Consider the following 17247-nt stretch of genomic DNA (forward strand, 5'->3'; position numbering starts at 1 on the left):
TAAGAACCAAAGGCAACACTTGAACCCATGACTTCTTGATTACAATACCAGATCTTTTTTGGTTTGTTTTAAACCCTTACCTTCTATCTTAGAATCAATAATATGAATTGGTTCCAATGCAGAAGAGCAGTAAGGGTGAGGCAATGGGGATTAAGTGATTTGTCCAGTCACAAAGCCAAAAAAAGTGTCTGAGGTTAGATTTAAATCCAGGATTGGCTCTCAATCTATTGAACAATCTAGATGCCCTCAAATGCCAGCAATTTATAGCTTATGCATGCTGCCTTTGGAGAACTGGGTTTTTTAATGTGTTTACTATGAAACCCCTGCTTTTCACTCAATAAATGCTTATCACAGAGTAGTGTATACGGAGAAGATTCCACTAGGCATCTTGACTCTTATAAAGGATGAGTGTATGGAAGGATTTTTTTGAACCCTGCATTCAGGTTGCAGTCTCCCTTGGAGGCATGGGTTTCAGTGAAAACCCCAACCTCAGAAATAAGTCTTCTCAGATCAAGGTTTCAGCTCCAAAGCCCCCAGAAGTTCCTTAGAACTCTCCCAGGTCAGTTTCCTTCCCAGAATCCTTTGCTCTCTCCAACTGACACAGATTCTGCTTCAGCCCTCATGTCAGGATTCCAGTACTCATCCTTTACACTCTTGAATTTTGAGATATTAGAATTCAAAACTAGTGAAACACAAATCCAATAAGTTCATTTTAAGCTCTGGTAAAATGAGTGATTACTGGTAAAAATAGCAAAACAACTGAGCAAAATCACATGGGCACCATGAGAAAATGTTACTCTTTGACAAAATAGTACCATAATTTCAAGGGTCCTACATGTGGAATGGCATTACTTTACTCAGGCTGGGAACTCTATTTCTATAGTGTCTGGGTGGTAAAAATAAATATTTAAATAAAATTATCCAGTAAAATAAAAAGAGATACTACTCATGCTAACATAACTCAGAATACAAATTTTCACTTTGAGATCAACTGGGAACAAAGGCACAATTTCTTCTTTTTTATTCTTTTTTCATTTATTTTTTATTTTTAGTCAATTATTTTAGAATATTTTCCCATAGTTACATGATTCACGTTCTTTCCCTTCCCTCCTCCTAGAGTCAATGAGCAATTCCACTGGGTTTTACATGTATCATTGTTCAAAACCTATTATTAAAATTAATTATTGATATTTGCAATACAGTGATCATTTAAAGTCAATGTCCCCAATCATATCCCCATCAAACTACAACTACATGATTGAGCGTGTGTTTTTCTTCTATGCTTCTACTCCCCCAGTTCTTTCTCATAAGTTCCTCTGGATTGTCCTGGGTCATTGCACTGCTGCTAGTGGAAAAGTCTATCACATTCAATTGTGCCACCGTGTATCAGTTTCTGTGCACAATGTTCTCCTGATTCTACTCCTTTCACTCTGCATCAATTCCTGGTGGTCTTTCCAGTTCATATAGAAATCCTCCAGTTCATCATTCCTTATAGCACAATAGCATTTCATCACCATCAGATACCACAATTTGTTTAGCCATTCCCCAATAGATGAACATCTTCTCATTTTCCAGTTTTTTGTAAGGCACAATTTCTATGTAAAAGTTTTGCTCACTTTATATGACAGATTCACTTATTTTTGAGTTTACAAACACTGTATTAAATTCAATTGTTGAGCCAGCAAGGTGTCACAGTAGATAGAGAACCAAGCCTAGAGATAGGAGAATCTGAATTCAAATCTGACCTTAGACATTTCCTAGCTATGTAACCCTCAGCAAGTCACTTAACCCCATTTGTCTAGTCTTCGCCCTTCTGTCTTAGAGTATTAAGTTAGAAAGTAAGAGTTTCTTAAAAATTCTTTGTCTGAGCCATTCTACCCTTGAGCTTCTAGACCTTTAGTTAATTGGAGAAATTTTTGCCATTGTTTTATCCAATTCTAGAAAATACAGCTTTGAAATTTTGATTGGTATAGCACTACATCTGTATGTTGCTATCTTTAATATTTCCTATTGCTAGATAAAGCTGTTGATTTTTGTGCATTTGTTTTGTTATCCTGATACTTTATTGAAGGTACTAATAATCTCAATTTGTTTCTTTGCTAATTCTCTGGGGCTAGCCAGTGTCATCAGCAATAACAGTAGGTAGTTTTGTTTCCTCTTTGTCTTTGACTTTTGTTATCTTATTTTATCTGCAATCTTTTCACAACTATTTCAAATGATACTGGAGAAAGAACAAAAAATCTTTATTCCTTTACTTATTCAGGAAGCTCCTACTATTTCCCCATTGTAAATAATGCTAACTTTTAGGTTATGAGGAATACTTTTTATCATATTAAAAATGTCCTTTCTATTTAGATGTTTTCTAGGGGTTTTAGCATAATGATTATTGTATTTTATCAAAGAGTTCATCTTTATCTAGTGAAATAATATGGTCTTGGGGATCTTTTAAAAAAATAACATGAATTAGGCTCATTGTTTTCCTGGCACTAACTCAGCACTTTCCTAATATAAATCCAGTTTGGGCAAAGTGAAAAAAATTGGATAGGTTGTGATAACATTTTTCAACTAATTTTATTTAAATTTCGTGAATAAAAATTCAATAATGATACTTGTTTAGAGTTCTTTTTTTTCTTTGTCCTTCTCTGGTTTGAGTATTGGAACTATGTCTCACAAAACTATGTCTCTGTTTGACAGAATACTTTCTTAACTTTTCTGAAAATTTTGTATAGGCTAAGTATTAGCTGTTCTATAAACATTCTTTATAGGACTTGTAAATTCATAACCTTTTCTCTAAATTTATTCCTGGAAAATATGAATCTTACTATTAATTTCTTAAGCATTTTCTGGATACAAAGTTCTCTTTAGAGATAAGGAGAGTACTAGTCACATAGCAGTTGCTCTGAAGATTTTGAAAGGAAAATTAAGTAAAGGGATGATAACAAAATCAAGTTAGATTTTACCTGGAAGAAATATATCTTTAACCCTGACATTAATGATTGTATCATTATAAAATTTTGTGGTTTTATATGGGAAATAAAAATACAGTATAATCATTATCATTTATTTTTTATCTAGAAGACAATGAATGATATATACTTTTCTAGATGTAGATGGAAAATATGCCATTCCTGGCTTTTAGACAGTATTCTAGAGAATCACCCAGGTACTACAATGGCACTAATTCTCTTCCAATAGAAATGTAATATTAGAGTTTGATGCAGAGTACAGGATTTCTTAGCTCTGAATCTTCTATAACATCAGGACCCTAAAAGTATATGGGGCAAATGACCACATTCTTAATTACCCATAGGTTGGGGCAACAAGGAATTTGTTCTAGGGAGCCAAAATGAAGAGAACGTAAAGCCTTTTGGAAGCAACCTTACTGATACAAAATAAGTTACATGTCCTAAAAAAACAAATATATAAAAATTAATATACTATAAAAAATTTTCACATAAATTGAGAAAAAGCATTTTACCAAACTCTTTTTAAGAGACAAAAATGGTTCTAATATTCAAACCAGAGAAGAACAAAACAGAAAACAGAAAACTCTGTGATACGAGGTTCTACTTCTCTCTTGGTCTTTCCAGTAGGTACACACAGATACTCCCCTCCACTGTTTGATCCTTCCCAGTGCTCTCACCAAGGCTTCTCCCAGAAGGACTTGCAGGATTTTCCCACCCTCCCATTTACCCCTGGAGCTGAAATTATTAGACAGGGCTCTGCCCACATAGAGTAGCAGCATGGCATTTCTTTCCTCCTCCTCATCATAAACTCACCACCCATGTGAATTTGCTTTGTCCTAATGCTGTGGAGATGAATCAAGCTCAGTAATTTATTGAGACTTGTACCCAATTAGGACAACAAAAAAGACTTCAAAAAACACGTTTTGACCCCCTGACATTACAAAGTTTTGCTTTCTAGGAAGATTTGTTCCAAAGCCACTATAGCAAGGGTTGAGAGCATAGTAGGGACCATGGAATGGTGGTTTGAAAAGAAGTAGCAAAAAAAGGAATTGGGGTTTTTTCCTTAAATGGAGAGGATGACATTTCTTGCTTCCTCTGATTTCCTTTCACATACTTAACACCCTACCTGTGACTGTTGTGTGTATTCTTAGTTCCTGTTACCTTTCCTTTCAGTGTCAAATTCCTCTGTGATTAGAGTCTATTCATTTTGAATTCCCTATATTGTCAAGTGGGGTCTAAAATAGGTCACTAAATATAGAGATGAAGTACTTAGGAAGACAACATTATTGGTACCTTTGTCTGAAAAGAGAGATGTGGAGTGAAGAGTGCACAAAGATCCATTTGTATAACATGCATCACTTTGGGCCTTTGGAAAGAGTCAGGAATTTTATTAGAATGCTATGTCTACTTGCCAGGAACCAAATGCTTTCTGTCTCATGTTCCCCATTATACTATATGAGTTGACTTTATGCTCAATTGTTCTCAGAAACCATCTAGGTCATGAGGAGAAGAAGCAAGGGATTTGGAGTTAGAACTCAAGTTCAAAACTTCCCTCTATTACTTCACTACCCATATGACCTTGGCCAAATCATTTTGCCCTTCTTTGTGCCTTGGTTTACTCATCCATAAAATAAGGGGTTTGGATTAAAGGACTTGTAAAGCTCTTCTGGGCAGCTAGATGATATGGTGGATAGAGCACCAGACCTGGAGTCAGGAAGACTCATCTTCTTGAGTTTAAATTAGGCCTCGGACACTCAGACATAGCCCAGCTATGTGACCCTGGGCAAGTCATATTGACCTAGTTTGCTTCAGTTCCTCATTTGTAAAATGAGCTGGACAAGGAAATGGCAACCACTCCTGCATCTTTGCCAAGAAGAACCCAAATGGGGCCATCAATAGTCAAACATGACTGAAAAACAACTGGACAACAACAGCAATGCTCCTTCCAACTGTAAATCCTATAATATTAGCGATCCAAAATCTCTGTAAAATGAGGATAATAATAGTGCCTATCTCTCAGGGCTGATGTTGGGTTGGTTAAATTACTGGAGTTTTAGTGGATCAGTGTGAAACTTAAGGGAGGTGTCCAGTAGAATTTCCTGAGGTATTATTCTTTGCTCTATTGTATTTTTATCAATGGCTTGGGGAAGCTATGGAACATTAAAGTTCCCAAGCTTTAGAGAAAGAGAAAAAGATGGATAGATGGATGGACAGATGGATAGATATACAGATAGATGATCGATAGATATACACATCCATATATACATGCATAGATAAGTATATGTAATTAACATATATATTATCTCATTTGATGCTCACAAATATGTCTGGTTGGTGCTATTATTATCTCTATTTTATAGATGAGGAAATAAGAGACAGAGAGGTTATGATTTATCCAGGGACAAATTTGAATTCGGATCTTCCTAATTTCAAGCCCGCACTCTAACCCTAGTCTAGCTGCCACTTTTAAATCATACAACAGAATGGAATTATAATTACTATACTAATTGTAGCTAATGAAATCCAAAATCTCAATTGCCTAGAATAGTGGGCTGACTTTAAAATGAAGACTTTTCAAGAATAAATCTGAGTATTTATATGTGGGTTTGAAATTTTTATTCCATAAAGACAGAATGAGAAAGATGTGGCTAAACAACTATTTCTTTTTTTTTTTTAAACCCTTACCTTCCATCTTGGAGTATTGACTCCAAGGCAGAAGAGTGGTAAGGGCTAGGCAATGGGGGTCAAGTGACTTGTCCAGGGTCACACAGCTGGGAAGTGGCTAAGGCCAAATTTGAACCTAGGACCTCCCATCTCTAGGCCTGACTCTCAATCCACTGAGCTACCCAGCTGCCCCCTAAACAATTATTTCTATAGAAAAGACATTCAAGGATTTTTTTAGCTCTAAATCCTGTGATTTAATCTCATGGGAGTTTTAGTGGATTTTAGTGAGTCAGCAATGTCATAGAGTCACCAAAAAAACTCCAGCTAAATCAAAGCCCAGAGCAAGGGAAAGGTACATCTGGTCCTGTTATATTTTGAACTGTTTTAGGCCATTACTGAAATGCTATATTCAGTTCTAGATGCCACATTTCAAAAATGAAATTGACAAGCTAGAGTCCATCTAAAGGAAAGAGATGGTGGGAAAAGAAACACAGAAGAAAAACAACTGCTTGATCACATGAGTTGGTGGGACTGTGCCTGGGAAAGTAGACTCTAAATGATCACACTAGTGCAAATATTAATAATAAGAAAATGGGTTTTGATCAATGGCACATGTTAATGCCAGTGGAATTGTGCGTCAGATACGGGAGGGTATGGGGGATAGAAGGGAAGGAACATGAGTCTTGTAACCATGGAAAGTTATTCTAAATCATCTAATTAAATAAAAAAAATAAAGAGATGATTTTAAAGAAAATCAAGCATTATGATATGGAGTTATTTGAATTCTTTATTTCTTTTGTTAACCTGGATATTTTATATTTATGTAGGGTTTATGTAGGTATGGTTGGAACCATGATGTGGAAGGCTTTACAAACCTAAAAGACATAAAGGCAGAAATGTTCAACAACCAGATAGGGAAGGGGGGAGCAGAATTCTGGAGAGAGATCAGTATTGAATATAAAGATTCAAATCATCTTTGTTTACGGGATTACTGAATCCATAAGATCAGATGAGAATACCAAGAGAGAGAGAAGAGAAGGCTTAGGGGATACTCAGGAATAGAGGGTATAAGGAAAATAATGACCCAGCAAGGGAAACTGGGTCTAGACTAGAGAAGAACCAGGAAAGAACTACTACAAAAGCTTAGAGGGGAAGAGAATACATAGGAGAAAATGTTGAATGGGGCAGAAGAATGAAAGAGAATGAAAATTCAGGGGAAAAAAGCTATCAGATTTAGTAAGTTAGATGTTATTGGTGACCTTTACTTTTTGCTTCTAAACCAGTTCCTCATATAAGATTAAAAACAAGTTTCCTGAACCACACTATTTCTGTTTTTAATATATTCTTGCATTTTCCTTTTCTGTATGCTTCAGTCCTAGGTTTAACCTTGCAAGTATCATGTACCTTTTCTTCAATATGTTATATTTACTTAAGTTATTCAGTGACTATATCCTTTCTTAGTAATCCTATCAATTTGCCCAATGAAAAAGAGGTACAAAAATTTAAATGTTCATCAAAATAAATGACTCTATATGAGCTATCTCAAAATTTACTTTTTTCCTCCTCAAATTCTTATAAGAAAGGATTTCACCAATCAAAATGAAATTGAACTATGTGCAGCAGGAGTGGGTAGACCATCAATTGACACAGCCATGCAATTGGGTCCATTTCCTTCTTCTTTATGGTTTGTTTGGTTTTTTTTGTCTTGTTCTGTTTCAGTTATAAGTATAAAACCTGTTATGTAGTTATTTATTTCCTTAGATTCTCTTTTAAGACAGACTCCTATCTACTTCTAGGCAACAAGAAGACCAACCTCAGGTGTTCCTCTACTTGGAGGAATTCTTGTCCCTTAAGCATGGCACCCTAGCTCTTCCATTCCCAATGACCTCTCTTTCTCAAAGTACAATTCTCCCACAAAATCTATTGAGGGCAACAACTGAGGGCAGTCCTTAGCTAAGAAGGAGAGTCCTATGGAGGAATGGCTAGCAGTCTATTCCAAAAGGACTTCACATTCTTTCGCCATACTATTATGGTCCATTTCACCAAATTATGGGCATGCCTTTTTGCACAAAAAAGGAATGTACTCAACAATTATGTCCCAGCATTTGAGAAATATGGCAAATCCTTCCTGGTTTTTCCCCCCAGCTTTGCATATGCCATAGATCAGACCACAAACCTCAAAAGATAAAGCTATACAGTAAAAACATGAAATGACTTGGTTATAAAGTGCATAATCTGGTCTTGTTTTCTGACCCTGTGTTATTAAGAGCATTCTACTGTATGGAAAATGCAGCTAGGATAAATATAGAATAGAGTGAAAATAGCTCTGAATTTGGAATTGGGGGACATGCTATGGACTACCTATGGGTCGATAGACAGTCAATCTTTCTGGGCTTCAGTTTCCTCATCTATAAAAGAATTTGGGTCCTCAAAGTTTTCTTTCAGCTCCAGATATCATTTTTGGATAGAGAAGGGCTTAGTATCCAGACCTATGATTTTATCATTGTAGAGAATCTTTATGATGCCTCTCTTTCTCTATACTCTCTGAACCTAAGTAGAAAAAACTCCCAAGTAGATTGATTAACAACTCAGCCACAATTGACAGCTTAGAAAATTGCTTTGGGGCTCAGAGATCTAGGCCTTTACCCAGTCACACAGGTAGTATATGCCTGAGGTAGAACTTGAAATCAGGTCTAGCCTTTATTACCACACACTGGATCTTATCTTATAATTTGCTCCTATAAAATACCTTTCCCAGGGTAAGGTTGGTTGAGCTTTATTGATGTAAAATGAAAAGTGAAATAAGATCTGCCATGGATTTACTAGAAGATACAAGTGATTTGTACCTTGACAGCTGATAACATAAACTGGAACAAATAAGACTTTTTATCTAGCTTCCATACTTCTTCCTTAGCTAGCTCCCAGAAAAACCACTTTCTGGCCATTGGTTCCAGATTTATCTTAAAAATAACAAAAAGAGAGCATTTAGTGGCTTAGTGGATTTAGAGCTAAGTCTATAGATAGGAGGTCCTGGATCAAATCTGGCTTCAGACACTTCCTAGCTGTGTGACCCTAGCCAAGTCACTTAACCCTCATTTCCTAGTCCTTACCATGCTTCTTTCTGGGAACCTATACACAATACTAATTCTAAGATGGAAGGTAAGTGTTTAAAAATAAAATAACTGATAATTTTTTAAAAGACCAACACATACTAAGTTATTAGGGAACCAAAGAGTGAGAACAAAGGAGCTGAAAAAAATCAGTCAACCAAGCCTGAATTGAAAACCCCTGAGGGGACCAGTTTTTTTTTTTTCTTTAATACACTTAAAAAGTCAACTATATAAAATGCAGGTGAAGTAGGCAGGACAAAGAAGGACTTGAGGCCATTACAGGGAAACAAAAAGAGCTCAAGTTAGGATCTTTGCAAAATGATTCCTTATTTTTAGCATAATCAGCTCCAAAGTTTCTGTATAAACACCATCTTATTAACTAAGAAACTGCTTCCCCAAAGCTGGCTTTCAGATTTGAATTGAGTCCTCCACGCACAAAGAGAACTTCTTAGACTAGTGGTACTTTTGGGTATCATTTACCAACTGTCAAGCCCCAGGCAGGTCACCTAACTCTTTCTGCCTCAGTTTTCCTCATTTGAAAAATGAGCTGCAGAAGGAAATAACAAACTACTCCAGTATGGAGTTGTGAAGAGTCTACAGGACTGAAAAGACTGAACCATAACAACTCTTGTGTATTTGGGATCCAACCATACTCCTTTCTTTCCTTCCTACCAGAACTTTGGAGACCTTCATCCTGGTGTCATATGAGGCTTTGTAAAAGTGTACAATCTGGGGGCAGGTTGAGAGGAAGGGTAAGTTGGGTGAGGGACGACCATAAGGAACCATGATTGTCAGATGTCTTCTCATATCCATCATTTGCTCAAAAAGGAGATTCCGTGATAACTGAGGGAGCTTTCATGACTACTTCTGAACAGACATATAAAGAAATAAATGCAATCCAAAGAACTTTGTTTACAATGGACTATCAATTGACAAACATTTTTAAGTGCCTGTTACATGCCAAGGAGAGAAAAAAACAACAAAGTAAAATACAATTCTTGTCCTCAAGATAAAATACAACCTAAGTGTTTTTGTTTCTTATCCAATTGTGCTCTCTCATTCTTTATTCTCATGAAAATAATTAGAAAAGCAAAAGAACTGAAAAAGTACCTTCACCATATCATTTTGTTTTTTGGTTGTTTCTTTCATATCAGACTCTTCCTGACCACATTTGGGGTTTTCTTGGCAAATAAACTGGAATGGTTTGCCACTTTATAGATGAGAAAACAGAGGCAAATGAGATTAAATGATTTGCCCAGGATCACACTAGCTAATAAGTGCCTACAGTCAGATTTGAACTCAGGAATGTGAACTTTAGATTACTCCACCCTACTTAGTCTAACAAAAACAGGCATGTCTACACCCATCCTTAAGGAGGATGGCCTGTGACAGACATGTGCTAACAAATGAAGTATCAGAAACAACTGACAGTCCCCTGGGCTGTCCTAAGTCAAGCTTAAGCTACCATTGGTACATGTGAGACACAGGAAAGTGATGTAAAAATGTTCTATATATTTGGCATCACTTCCTTTCTCCGGGCTCTTTCCGTGGAGAGGTGGCTCTGGCTGGCAGCATGTGAGCATTTCGGCATCTTGGCATGGCGGCAGCTATTGTCCAGTTTTGGTGGTGAGTTTTCCTTGATACTATACTGGGAGAAGCTGAATAGCCTAGTTCAGGTGAGGCATCTTGACTGAACTCTCTTGGAGTTTAAGCTGATTCTTTTCTCCTTTACCTTCCAAACACTATCCTCTTAGAAAAGCCTCTAATCTTCTTCAAAGACCTCATGGTGGAGGTCTTTGAACTCTTTCTGGCACAGGCCAGGAGGGACAAATCTTATACCCTCTTCTCTCTCTTCTCCTTAATTCCTTCCCTCTGTATTAATTAAAATAACCATAAATTTCCAAACTAACTTGGGTATTTTATTTGGGATTTTCTCTGGTGACCAAATTAATTTAGATTAGTTCGCAACCCTAAAATTATCCTTACAAGAAGACACATTTTTCTCATTGCAGGCATGATGCTCTATCCACTGTGCCACCTAGCTGTCCTGACTACTGTGATAGATACACATAAAGTAAATTTAAAAAATTTACATTTAAAAATTTTAAATTCAAATGAAAATAATTAAAATTTAATTTTAAAATTTAAATATGAAAAATTTAAATTAAAACCATTTTAATCAAATTACCTTTAATCACCATGCATTTTTTTGGAGGCAAACAGGACTAAATGACTTGCCTGGGTTACACAGTTAGTAATTGTCTAATGCCAAATTTGAACCAGGAACATCAATCTTCCTGACTTCGGACCAGCACTCTATCTCGTCAGTCACCAAGCTGTCCCTCCATGCATTTTCAATGATTTTAAAGCCCTGAAGTGGTTTGTCACCAAAGTGTTGAAACTAGGAGATCTCATCTAAGCCAAGTCTGATATAAGAAACCTCTCTACAATATCCTTAACATGAAAGGTAATTAGTCATTAAGCTTAATGAGGAAGAAGGGCAGAGATGGAGAACTCCACCTCCTGAGGCAATCCATTTCTTTTTTGGAGAGTTCTAAAGATTTTTCCTTATATTGACCTGAAATTAGCATCCCTATATCTTTCTCACTCATCAGTCTTGATTCTGCCAAACAGAACAAACCCTTCTTCTATGTGATAGCCAGATAGAACTAAAGATATTGGGCGGGGGGGGGGGGGGGGGGGGGAGTGAGACCATCTAGAGATGGGAGGTCCTGGGTTCAGATCTGTACCCAGACATTTCCTAGCTCTGTGATCCTGGGCAAGTCATCTCACCCCCTACTACCTAGCCCTTACCATAGCTCTTCTGCCTTAGAACCAGTACACAGTTTTGATTCTAAGATATAAGGAAAAAGTTTAAAAAAAAAAAGAAAAAAGAATTTATCAAGGGCTTTAGTATTTGCCAGGCAGCAAGCTGACCACTGGGAATACAAGACAAACAAAAAGAAAGGCAGTTCTTGGCCTCAAGAAGATTATATTCTAATGGGTTAAGATGATACATAGAAGGGAGGAGAAAGGGGAAGGGAGAGTCAGAGAGTTAGTAAGTTAGAAGCTGGCATGGCTGGCTGGCATGAGTGCTTCCTCCAACAGAGGTTCTTGGGAGAAGCTCACCAATCTGGGAAGAAACCCTAAGAGTAGACATGTTGTTGGTCTAAGAGTCCACTGGCAGGGAGGTGAAAAAAAAGTTGGGAGGAGTTTAGGATCAAGTGGCTAGGTGGTATAAAGGGTAGAGTGCCAGGCCTGGAGTCAAGAAGACTCTTCTTTCTCAGTTCAAATCTAGCCTCAGATATCTAATAGCTGTGACCTTGGGTAAGTCACTTTACCCTATTTGCCTCAGTTTCCTCATATGTAAAATGAGCTGAAGAAGGAAACAACAAACTACTCCAATATCTTTGCCAAGAAAACCCCAAAATGGGGTCACAAAGAGGCAGACAAAACTATAGCTTCCCGATTCCAGGCCCAGCAGTCTTTCTACTATACTTTATTATTTACTCATTTATTTTTTAAAACCCTTATCATCTGTCTTAGTAGCAACTCTTAAGACAGAAGAGCTGCAACTGCTAGGGTAACTGGGGTTAAGTGACTTGCCCAGGGTTACACAGTCAGGAAGTATCTGAGCTTAGATTTGAACCTAGGATCTCCTGACTCCAGGTCTGGCTCTCTATACTGTACTATATCATACACTGTACAATATAGTAGCCTCTCTACTATGCTTTAAAAAAATTTCTATTGATATTTTCTGTTTCTTACGTGACTTTAGTATCCCATGTATCCCTACTCCTCCCCCTCCCCTTCCCAGAGAGGCATCCTATGAAAAATATTTTTTTTTAAGAGAGAAAAAAAATCAGCACAACTAAGTGAAGCACTAAAAAACTCTAAAAATATATACAATGGATAACACTTGTGGACCTCCCACCTCCACAAAGGAGTACGTTGGGGATATCCTCTCTTTTGAGTACCACTTGATCATTATAATTTTGTTACACTTACATTTGAGTTTTTGTAGTGTGTTATGATTTTTTACATTTACATTGTTGTGGTTTTTGTGTATATTATTTTCTTGGCTCTGCTTTCTTCACTCAGCATCAGTTCATATAGATCTTTCCATATTTTGCTGTATTCATCACACATCATTTCTTGCCTCCCAGCAATATTTCATTAATTCATATTTAGTCATGCCCTAATGGATGGGCATCTACTTTGTTGCCAAGTTTTAACTATCATGAAAGTGATGTTATAAATATTTTTGAGGACATAGAGACAGTTTTTTTCTAATTGATGGATTTCTTGAGAATCTAGTGCCCAGTACTAGAGTCTTTGGGTCAAAGGATAGGGATACTTTAGTCACTCTATTTGCATAATTTCAAATTGTTTTCTAAAATGGTCGTACCACTTCATAGCTCCACCAACAACAGATTAGTGTGCTCATCTTCCCACAACACCCCAAGTGCTAACTATTGCCACTTTTTCAGGGTGTCTGATAAAACTTCATGGTTGTTTTAATTTGCATTTCTCTTATTTTTAGTGATTTAGAGCCACTATAGTTCCATCAATGCAGGCTAAGAGCACGTTAGCAATCTTGGAGGGTTTCTCTGATCACATTAGAGGCAGGGCTTTGGATACTGTCTCCATTATTTACTGTGTAGCCTTGAGAAGGCCACAATTTGTCTGAACCTTATCTCCCTTAAACACAAAAGGAAACTTAGGACTAGATCAACTCAAAGGTCCCTACAAGCTTTAAAGCATTGATTCTATGATGAAAGCTACACAAATGCAAACTTATATCATTATCCTTATTAAATTTAATCATAGCTTTAGCCCATTAATCTAGTCAATTTAGTTCTTCTTTCAGAACATTAGACTCCCGCCTCAAGCTTCTGTAATGTGAGGTCACTCACAAATCTGAAAGGAATGTCAGCTTTATCTTCAATCAAGTCACTGATAAAAGTGATGAACAAAACCAAGCCAAGAACTGATGTAAAAGTCACATCTGATGAATACACTATTTATTATTTTCTTCTAACACACACATATAACATAAATAGTTAATTTAGAGAGATAAAATGAGATTCTGAAGTCAAAGGACAGAAAATGAGAAAAAAATGAAAAATTGCAATTCTCCTGATCATTAATGGGGATGGGATACAAAGGCAAAATATCAATCCACAATAGTTTTCTAGACTTGACAGAATAGAACCTAGCCAATGTGTCATCTTGGAAGATAAAACATTGTTACAATTAATTTTGTTGTTCCTCAGTCATTTCAGTTGTATCCAATTCTTTGTGATTCCATTTGGAGTTTTCTTGGCAGAGACACTGGTGTGATTTGTTTCCTTCTCCAGCTCATTTTACAGATGAGGAAACTGAGGTAAATAGGAATAAGTGACTTCCTCCAGGACACACATCTAGTAAGTGTTCAAAACCAGATTTGAACTCAAAAAAAGGAGTCCTCCTGACTTCAGGTCCTGAACTCTATCCACTATACTACCACAACAACTGATAGATTTAAAATAATAGAAAACTTTTGGATCTTCCTGAGAAAATACTTAGAGAATAGAGTCTTCCTTTTACTCCTCTCATCCTATCCCCATTCTAGCAAATGCAAATCAAATGATAGAATCTGATAACTTTTATAACTTAATTTTGGGTTACTTCCATTTTCTGCTGGATTACAGATTTTTAAATAGACAATGGGAAAGTTTATAGTTAAAATGTTTTTGATAACATCATATTCTCAGATACAAAATATATTGAACCATTTTTAAGACCTCTAATACTAAATCTAAATCTGGCCATATAAACAACGTCTATAACAGTGATCAATTTAAGGGCTGAATATTCCATTTTACTCCATCAAAAGAGTGTCTGTTACTCGTGCTCCAAAATAGCTGTTTCTAATAGCTGGAAACAATTATACAAAGCATACAATTTAGGGTTGCTAATAAAAATGAGACCTCCCAATTTATACAGGTCATTCTTACCATCAAAGTGGCTTCATATTAATTTTCTCAGTTAACCCTCATAAGAACCCTAGGAGATAGGGAGAGAGGGAATGTAATAGCCATTTTTTTTTGTAAGAGGAAAGTGGAACTCGGAATCACAAAGTTAGGTAGTGGTAGGGCCAAAATTTAAGCCCAAATTTTGAGACTCTAGTTCTCTTAAGTCTCTAAGAGCAACATAGAACCTGAATTCACCTTCTAAATTAGTGGTTTCCTTTGCTTTGCTTTTTTTTTAACCTTTATTTTCTGTCTTAGAACCAAGAACTAAGTATTTCACAATTTGTTTGAGAACCAATACTAAGTATTGGCTCTAAGACAGAAGAGTGGTAAAAGCTAGGCAGTTTGGGGTAAGTGACTTGCCTAAGGTGATACAGCTAGGAAATGTTTGAGGCCAAATTTGAACCTAGGACCTTCCATCTATATATAAGCCTAGCTTTCTATCCACTGAGCCACCTAGCTATCCCTAGATCAATGATTTTCAAGGGATGTGTATAGGAGGTGGGGAGGGGGGAATGCCCTCTGGGGAACCATATTAATATACTACATGGTTCCTAGGCTAGGGCAAAGTGAAAATCACACAGCATGTTTACTTTTAAAAGTACATTTTTCTGATGAAATAGTGTCAGGAGAAACTGGGAAGATATGTATAGAGTGATATAGAGGGAAGTGAGCAGAAATAGGAGAACATTTTATACAATAACAACTTTATAAAGGAAAACAACTCTGAAAGATATTAGAAATCTGATCAATGAAATGATAAAACGCAATACCAAAGGAATTTGGTATATAGGGAACCTCCTACCTACCGCCTGCCAAGGAAATGATGGGCTTAATACACAGAACGAGACATACATTGTTGGATTGTGCCAATGTGGGAATTTGTTTTGCTCGATATGCATATTGGTTGCAAGGGTTTTATTTTTATTTGTTATTCGGTGGTAGGGAAGGGCAAGTGAGAAGGTAAGAGGATGAATGCACATTAACAAATAAAATGGAAAAACGTGAATTTTTTTTTACTATAAATTTGAGGCTAAGAAGTATAGTAAAATACTTGGACTTCAAGTCAGGATGACCTAGGGCTCAAATCTTGCTTTAAACAATTCCCAGATGTGTGATCCTAGCTAATTTCATATCTATCAGACTCAGTTTGCTCATCTGTAAATTGGGGATAATAATTGTACCTATCTTCTAGGACTGTTATAAGGACCAGATGAAATTGTTTCAGGAAAGTGCTTTGCAAACTTAAGGTGCTATATAAACATTAGTTATTATTGTTATTGCCACAAAAGATTATTCAACATGGAGGCCTGGTAATAGTTATTTATTCCAAAACTCCACAAGCTTATTTTTGTGGTGGTGGTAAGTGAATCAGGAGTTCTAAAAGTTTAAAACCATTGAGCAATGTAAATTCCAGGAAGTATTATAGGGATGTATTTTCTAAGCATTCATTTTGTTTTTCAAATAGTCTGACTCTCTCCTTAAATAAATTAAACAACCATTTAATTTATAATTCATTATAAATATAATCCCATATAAAATATAAATTTTTGTTTATAATAAATAAATTTAAATAAATCAGTAATCAAAGAGTCAATAGATCCTCTGAACTGCCCTCATCCTGTCAATGATACCATTTTATCTCCCAGCCACCTGTTTTTCAAATTTTGGTTGGTTAGGGGTTTGGGGGGGGGGCTCCTCCCTTTCCTTTTTTACTGTGTTCAATTGGTCAAAAAGTATGGTTGAGTCTGTCAATGCCATCTTTCTCAAATCGGTCCCTTTTTCCATTCCCACTGTCACCATTCTAGATCAAGTTCTCAAATTCATATAACTTTAGGGTTAGAAAGATCTTCAAAGGTCGATTAGTTCAAACCTCTCATTGTGTAGGTGAGTAAACTGGGGTTAGAGAACTAATGTGACTTGCCTAAGATCATATAGTTAGGAAGCAGCAGAGAATTCAAACCTGAGCCCTCTAACTCCAAACTCAGAGCTCTAATGATTACCCAGATTTCCTAAAAGGTGACCTCTCTACTGTTTATCTAGAACTCTAACCACATTACTCCTGGATTCCCGATTTCCTAAGGAGTGAAGCACAAACTGCTCAACTTGGCATTCAGCTATCATGGCATCCAACCACCACAGGTTCCTATCCAATCTGTCTAATGTTCCCTTCCACAGAGCTCCTGTCAAGCTGAATTTCCTCCTTTTTTCTCCCTTCCCCATACTTTTTTCTTCTCTGATTTTGCTTATACCCTTCTCTCTTCCTGCACCATGTTCTCTTGCTTTATCTCTACATGTCAAATTCTTCCTATCCTTCTGGTCCTAGTTCAACTGCCACCACTGCAGTGAAACTTTGAGCTCCCTTACAAAATTTTGCTCCTCTTAAGAACTATCATTATACTCCTTATCTCTCTTGGGGAACATACACATACAGATGTATGTGATGTATACATGTGTTTGTATGCAGATGCACACATGCATATACACACAAAG

At 36.6% G+C, this 17247-nt stretch overlaps 1 protein-coding gene across 5 annotated transcripts in view; it reads right to left on the minus strand.

Moving 5' to 3' along the window:
• The window catches only part of PLEKHG4B (pleckstrin homology and RhoGEF domain containing G4B), a 353991-nt gene that overhangs the window by 111752 nt on the left and 224992 nt on the right, over positions 1 to 17247 (minus strand). The gene's annotated exons all lie outside the window — the stretch shown is intronic.

This window comes from Monodelphis domestica, chromosome 3 (genome assembly GCF_027887165.1).
Source record: "Monodelphis domestica isolate mMonDom1 chromosome 3, mMonDom1.pri, whole genome shotgun sequence".
NCBI classification, from domain to species: domain Eukaryota; kingdom Metazoa; phylum Chordata; class Mammalia; order Didelphimorphia; family Didelphidae; genus Monodelphis; species Monodelphis domestica.